This window comes from Camellia sinensis, chromosome 11 (assembly GCF_055761805.1).
Source record: "Camellia sinensis isolate YWXY chromosome 11, ASM5576180v1, whole genome shotgun sequence".
NCBI lineage: Eukaryota > Viridiplantae > Streptophyta > Magnoliopsida > Ericales > Theaceae > Camellia > Camellia sinensis.
In genome coordinates this window covers 99,387,669-99,395,360 of record NC_138971.1, presented here as the reverse complement: position 1 = coordinate 99,395,360, position 7,692 = coordinate 99,387,669, and the positions used below count along the sequence as shown (strand labels likewise).

At 35.9% G+C, this 7,692-nt stretch overlaps 1 long non-coding RNA gene across 1 annotated transcript; it reads left to right on the top strand.

The window, feature by feature from the left end:
• The first annotated feature begins 2,222 nt into the window (after window positions 1-2,222).
• Window positions 2,223-6,640, top strand: LOC145802046 (uncharacterized). Its single transcript, XR_014344266.1, has 2 exons — window positions 2,223-2,586; window positions 6,340-6,640. It is a non-coding gene; the product is annotated as an uncharacterized LOC145802046 (long non-coding RNA).
• The last annotated feature ends 1,052 nt before the right edge of the window (window positions 6,641-7,692 follow it).

Below are 7,692 nucleotides of genomic sequence, written 5' to 3'. Positions count from 1 at the left end.
GGGTCGGGTCGGGTCAAGCCGATGGGCCTGGGCCTAGCCTCAGGCTTAGGTCGGGCTTGGGCGGGCCTAGCCATTTTTTTTAATTCTTTTTAATTTTTTCTACCAAAATTTTATTATTTTCCACAAAAAAAGACACTAGGCCTCGCTTGGGGGCCGGGCCTCGGATCGAGCCTTGAATGGGCCTTAACTGGGCCGATGGGCCGGGTTGGGCCGAGCTTCAAAGTGATGGCCCAGGCCCTAGCTTAGGGTCTCAGACTAGGCTCGAGCCCGGGCCCAAACGAGCCTTTCCCGAGCCACGGGCGGGCTTCGGGCAGCCTACGTTCTTTTTGACTATTCTATTAAGTCCTATTTGAGGTAAGAAGACCAAAATACCATTTTTATCTACTTATATTCTATTTAGTTTACATTATTTTCTTATGTTTGAATAAGTCCTATGAGAGACATAATTACCAAAATACCCATAATGTGAATGTTCACATCGTCAATGTGAATATTCATATCATCAATGCGTAGAAGCCCAGGCCGGCCCATATCGAGCCTTGTGGATGTCTGAAAAAATTTGGGCCGGCCCGGCCCGGCCCACGGGCCAAAAAATTAGGCCCAGGCCCTAGCCCTGGCACAAGGGTATTCGGGCTTTGTACGGGCCGATGGATCGAGCCTTGGGTCTAGCCGGTGGGCCTGGGCCTAGCCTCGAGCTTAGGTCGGGCTTGGGCGGGCCTGGCCAATTTTTTTAATTCTTTTTAATTTTTTCTATTAAAATTTTATTATTTTCCACAAAAAAAGACATTACGCCTCGGGCGGGCTGGGCCTCGAACCGAGCCTTGAATGGGCCTTAAGCGGGCTGATGGGTCGGGCCAGGCTTCAAAGTGATGACCTAGGCCCTAGCTTAGGGTCTCGGACATGCTCGGGCCCGGACCCAAATGAGCCTGCCCCGGGCCGTGGGCGGGCTTCGGGCAGCCCACGGGCTGCGGGCCAATTCTACATTCCTATCAATGTGTATGTTAACATGTCAATGTGAATATTCATATTGTCAACGGGCCGGGCCGGGTCAGGCCTATCCCGGGCCGCGGGCAAGCTTCGGGCAGCCGACAAATTTTACACTCTTATCAATATTAATGTTAACATGTCAATGTGAATATTCACATTGTCACGGGTTGGGCCAAGCCCGCCTCGGGCCGCGGTCGGGTTTCGGGCCGCCCACGGGCTGCGGGCCAATTTTACACTCTTATCAATGTGAATGTTAACATGTCAATGTGAATATTCACATTGTCAACGGGCCGGGTCGGGCTCGCCCTGGGCCGCTGGCCAATTTTATACTCTTATCAATGTGAATGTTAACATGTCAATGTGAATATTCATATTGTCAACAGGCCGGGCCGAGCCCGCTCCGGGCCGCCCACGGGCCGTAGGCAGGTTTCGGGCAGCCACGAGACGCGGGCTAATTTTACACTCCTATCAATGTGAATGTTAACATGTCAATGTTCACATTGTCAAGCGGGCTTTTGGCCGCCCATGGGCCGTGGGCTAACTTTGTATTCTTATCAATGTGAATGTTAACATGCCAATGTGAATATTCACCTTGTCAATAGGCCGGATCGAGCCCGCCTCGGGCCGCCCATGGGCCGCGGGCGGGTTTCGTGTTGCCAGGGACGTGGGCCAATTTTATACTCCTATTAATGTGAATATTCACATTGTCAACGGGCTAGGCCCAGGCCCGCCCAACCCGACTCGAATTTTTTCGGGCACCCACGAGGATTGACATGGGCCGAGCCCCTACACATTGATGGTATGAACATTCACATTAACGGTGTGAACATTCACATTAGGGGTATTTTAGTAATTATGTTACCCATATGACTTATTGAAACATAAGAAAATAATGTGAACTAAATGGAACATAAGTAGATGAAAAGAATATTTTGGTCTTCTTATCTCAAATAGGACCTAATAAAATAATCAAAAAGAATATAAATTAGATGGAATAAAACTCTTAAAAAGTAAATTTATTAAAAAAGTTTCATAAAATAAATAAATATAATATAATATTATAATATATAAATATAGGGATTGTCAGGATGGTTGAAAATTTTCAACTCCACTTATTACTTTGTCTGTTTTTTTTTTTTTTTTTGTTTTATTTTGTTTATTTGTTTGTTTTTATTTTTTATTATTATAACAATAAATATCTATATAATAAGGAAGCTCAGTTTTTTTTCCTTGATGGGACTTCTATCCGTGTGTCAAAATATTAACCATTGGATTGAACTTAATCCAAGGGCTCACAGTGTTATACTCCATTTTCAACCCACACCCCCTCTCTCTCTCTCTCTCACTCTCATCTCTTTGTTTCTGGTTTCTGATTTCAAAAATCAGACCCCCCTTTTCTCTCTCTCTCTCTCTCTCTCTCTCTCTCTCTCTCTCTCTCTCCATTAGACGTGCTACACATTTTGAAATCAGTTGATGGTAGAGTGTGGTAAAAGGTTTGGGGACTAGGGTTTCGACAGCCTCCAAACTGTCGAGACATCTTCCTCTCAAAACTCTCGCTTCCTTCTCAGCGCCAAACATCTCATCTCCATCGGTTTCCAGGTGACTCAACAATTCTTCGTTTCAATCCAATCATTCCTGTGAATTTTAATGCATATATGTGTGTAAATCTGGTTATGTATGTGCCTTAATTTTTTGTTTATGCTATTTGATCTGCTTCTGTTTTGTTAATCCTTTTGTTTCTATTAATTTGATTTGAGATATATTGGTTTTGTGGAATGAGTTTGATTTTTATGAGTTTGATTTTTATATATCCATTGGTTTTGTTTCTATTTGATTTTTATGAGATCTATTAATTTCATATATATATCCATCGGTTTCTAGGTGACTCAACACTTCCCATTTTGCAGATTTGCTGGGTATTATGAGTTTGATTTTTATTGGCATTTTATTTTTGTTTTTCGTGTGTTATATTGTTCTAATTCTGATTTGTTGATGTGCCTTTGTTGGATTTTTTTTTAAAAGATTAAAAGATTTAAAAAAAAAGAAAAAAGAAAAAGTAAATGGGCTTTTTTGTTTGGTTTGCAATAATTGACAGCTATCTGAAGTGTATAGAGTCATGATTGCACATAATTGTTGTTTGGTATTGTTCTGGGATTTCAGTGCCTGGATTGTAAAAAAGTGTAGAATCATCGTAGCCCATAATGGTTTTTGGGTAATTTCTATGGGGATTACTCGATAAAATCTGGTACTGATTCAACTATTTAATTTAACTTCTGGTAATTTTAAATCTAATCTATACCTTCAATTAGCTTTAAGGGTTAGGAGGATATATATGCATAAATACACATGTATATATATGTGAAATTGTAGATGCGGACACACATGGATTCAATCAAAAGTGGAGCTCTTTGTATTGGTTCTATGATGCATTAGGGGTTTGTGTGTGGTTGCCTCAAATGCAAATCATGTATATAAATTAAACTATTATATATGATAAATGTGTATGGATGACCCGAATGAATGTGAATGTGATTATATACATAATTTTATATATGATTATATATGATTCAGAGATTCGGAGGCCGAATGATTCCAATATGTATGTATATATCTATATATATATGATTCCAAACCCCCTGTATATATATGATTCCAAACCCTAAACCCCCTATTTATGTATGATTTCAGTATGTATATCTATATAATAAGGGAGAAAGGTTTTTGAATCTTGATAGGACTTTGGTCTATGTGTCAAAATATGTACCATTAAATTGATTCAATCCAATGGTTGAAAATGTCTCACTTCTATTTGGACTTTTGTCCCTTTATCAAAATATAGACCATTAGATTCATTCAATCCAAAGGCTGAAAATTCAATTCAAAATGTAATGTAATCACCCTCTCCTTCTCTCCCTCACCCACACCCCTCTCATCTCTTTCTGATTTCAAAATTTGAACACACGTCTCTCTCTCTGTCTCTCCATGGGAGCAAATGTTTTCCTAAATAATTTTGGAGACAATGTTTTTGCAAGAGAATTGCAATATCTATTTTTCTCCAGCTCACAGCACGTGCTTCAGTTGTGTTTGGGAAAAGTTTCATTTGAAGTTAGAGTTTTGAATTGGTTTCATCTAAGTACTTTTTAACTGTTGACAATGTAATGTTCAAGGTACCTTTAATTTTGAACTTTTTTTTTTAAATAAAAAAAAAGAAGCTTTATTTAATCTTTTATTTGTTACTGACACGAAACTGAACGCTATCCTCTTCCAACAGACACTTCCTTGCTTTTTTTCAACTGCAGGCCTCTGGAACTGTGTGCCAAGGTGAATCATCACCATTGATTTTTATTGTGGTATGATATTCAACAGACACTTCCCATCTATTGGATGCTTTGCAATATGCATACCATATCTCTTACATTTTGTTAGTTTGGCTGAGATCATTCCAAACTTTAGATCCAACAGTTAAATAGATAAGTTGGACAATGTGTTGTTGCCTAGACTTTCGTTTCTGAGATAAGTCACCTCACCAACTAGCTAATGATGAACTGTGAAGTCCATAAGCTAATATGTCAATTAACTCTCAGTTAAATAAAACTAGAAGTATTTTGTTTGTTGTTTTTCTCTCATTTGGCATTGCCATTGCCTAATAAAATGAGCAACCATCATAATGCGAGTGGAATATATAGAACTTGGGATAACAACCATATCAATACATTCTCTCTCTATATTTTTGTGTGTGCAGAAAAAGACATCATGCTGCATTTTGTCAAGTTACAACTAAATGGTAAATGGTAAAATTGTCAAAAATGCTATTGAGTTTCCCATATTTTAATTGTACATTGTAAATAATTATAAGCATTCTATTTGGGGGGATAAATGGTTGTTGAATCATGGAATAGTAAAATAACAGAAGGTGATTAACATTTATATGGTAATGGAAAATAATTCATGGTTATAATTCTAGATTTGTTAACAATCTGACTTCAAATAATTAATTCTTTCTCTCCCTAATTATTAATTCTAGATTTTTTTAAATGGATTGGTTTTCTTTTGGTAAATATATTATTTATTGTTTGATTGCTTGATTTTACTTTATCTTTTGATTTGTTTGCTTGCCAGGAAATCTTGAGATGATTTTTGGATCTCAATGCTTGAGATTAGTAAAAACGGACCTCTTTCTCAAAGTCACCATTGAGACTAAGTTTCTCTATCATATTTCTTTGTAATCAAACTTATAGTTTTAGTTTAGAATTAAGTTTAACTTATTTTGTTAATTTTTTTTTTGATATATTTTTTTTATTTTAATTGATAATTTATTACTCGATTTTATTTTGTGTTTTGGTTTGTTTGCTAGGAAATCTTGAGATGACTCTTGGATCTCAATGTTCAAGATTTGTAAAAAATAGACCTCTCTTTCTCAAAGATTCTGTTGAGACTGTCTGTCAGGTTTCTATGCAATCAAACTTATAGTTTTCGTTTCTATGCAATCAAATTTTATTATTGCATGTCATTCAATAAATAAAAAAAGACAATTAAGTTTCTTAGTAATTTACAAAATGGTTAGGTTTTTTTTCAAGTTTAAATTTGTATGAGAGAACTTGAGAGGCCCATCATGAGTCTATTTATATAATCTCCCCTACAAATCATGTTGTGCATGGGCTTGCTTAGTTGGTGAACTTATAGAGTAGTGAAAATCTTTACTTCTTTTCACCTATAATGTGGCATATAGGGTAATGTGGCATATCTAAAAATTGTATGATTTATTAATTTGTAAGAAAAATGGTAACATTCATTAATATTTTCTTTTGATGTTGTTTGGAGTCAGATTGTGTTACTAATCCCTGAAAATGTAAATATTTCTTTGATGTTGTTTGAAAACATCCATTTGTAAATGGGTTAAAGAAAGTTTGAGATTGGTTTTTTGGGTCTAACATTATCATCCAAATTCAAAATAATATGTATAATTTTTTATTAGAGGGATCTTCTACCTTCTCCACTCTTCTTTTTTTTTTTTGGTCTCATATGCAAAATCAACAACCACCTCAAACTAAAATCCTATTGTTGAAGCATATCATATAGTCCAATCCTATTGGTGAGTTGGCTTTAAAATGAAGTGCTAACCACTCTCTTCCCAACTTTGCCGATCTACTCTAGCCTTGCTCGATCTCCCCCCCCCTAAAGTTACAACTCCCTCTCCTCTCTCAGGCACAATTTCTGTTCTTTGTAGTATCATTGTTTGTATAATTTTGAATATTTTTTACGTGGTTCATGAAATCTGTTTGTATTTTTTGTAACCATTCCCATTACTGATATAATTTTTTATCTATTTTTTTTATTTAATTTGTATTACAGGAGAATTTGTAATGTCTCTTGGTTCTTCGGTCGTAGAATGGTGAAGCTATGTCAAAGGTATGCCAATTTTGGTATGGATTTTTTCTAAATCAATTTTTGAAATTTTCACATTCAAAAGCTATTGTAAATAATTGATGAACTACAATGGAATCCCCTCTAGATGATCTTTTGCGTTATTCTGCAGGAAATAATTGAACTAATTATGATTATGCTTTTATGAGATCATCCAAATAATTGAAGGTATTCATTGACATCTACTTTTCATATTATGCTTAATGAATCATTATTTTTGTTGGTTGTTGATTTTGATGTTTTTGGTTTTTTATTAGTTGATGCGCTTTTAAATTTCTTTAGCACATTGGTTGTTTTACTTTGGTTTTATTGAATTTCTAACTTTATGGGTTTGGTAAGTTGTTGGTGAGGCAGAGTGGGTGTGCGGTAGAGGAGGGAAAGACAAAGAAGGTGGTGGCAATGTGATGGGGGAATAAATTTGAAAAAAACCAAATATTTAGTTTTAGAGAAAATTCTATATAACAAGGAAGGGTAGTATTTGATCCAATGATTAGGATTGCTTCTCCCTTTCATCCACGGTCCATTTCTGACACTGATTTTGAAAATATATTTGTCCTATGTGGCAATTTGGATGGTCTAGATTAATTTAATCCAATGGTCTATTTTTTAACACTTCACCCATCTCAGATTCTAGATATCTCTCAACTCCTCCTCAGCTTTGCCCCTTCCTCCTACCCACCATCTTATCAAAGTCTAATTTTTGTTGTCTAGGTTTTCTAATTTTTTCTTTCACTATTTTTGTGCCTCTTTCATTACATAATGAGCTTTTCCTTTTTTGGTTTTTTCCTTTTCCCATTATAATAACTAATAGATCTCTAAAAACATTTCTATTTTCAACTCAAGCTGTGATGAGATCCTCATGTGCCTTTGTTTTCTAATTTGATTTTGATTTGGTGTATGTTTACAATTCTATTTTGGGTTTGTTTTTAAACATCTATATTCATAGCATTGTTGTTTAGATCATATGAGGGCTCCTTTATTTAGATTTGTATTTGTCTGCTTGCTTTTCTTTTCTTTTATTTTTTATTTTTATTCGTTGTTTTGGACTTTGTTGTTAACCATTTAGAGTGAACCTTTTTTTGGGTGAAGAGTGAACTTTGTTGCATTAATATCCTTAATTTGATTTTCTTGAGGAAATTGAATCTTTGAGGACTGTTGAGGTTTAAAAATGGAGTGTGAGGCTAACAATGAGTTTAAGGAATATCAGATGTTGATAATTTACGGTTCATTTTGGTTGGGGAGTGCCTTTAGGCACAGGTCCTTCGCTAGATTAGTTTAAGG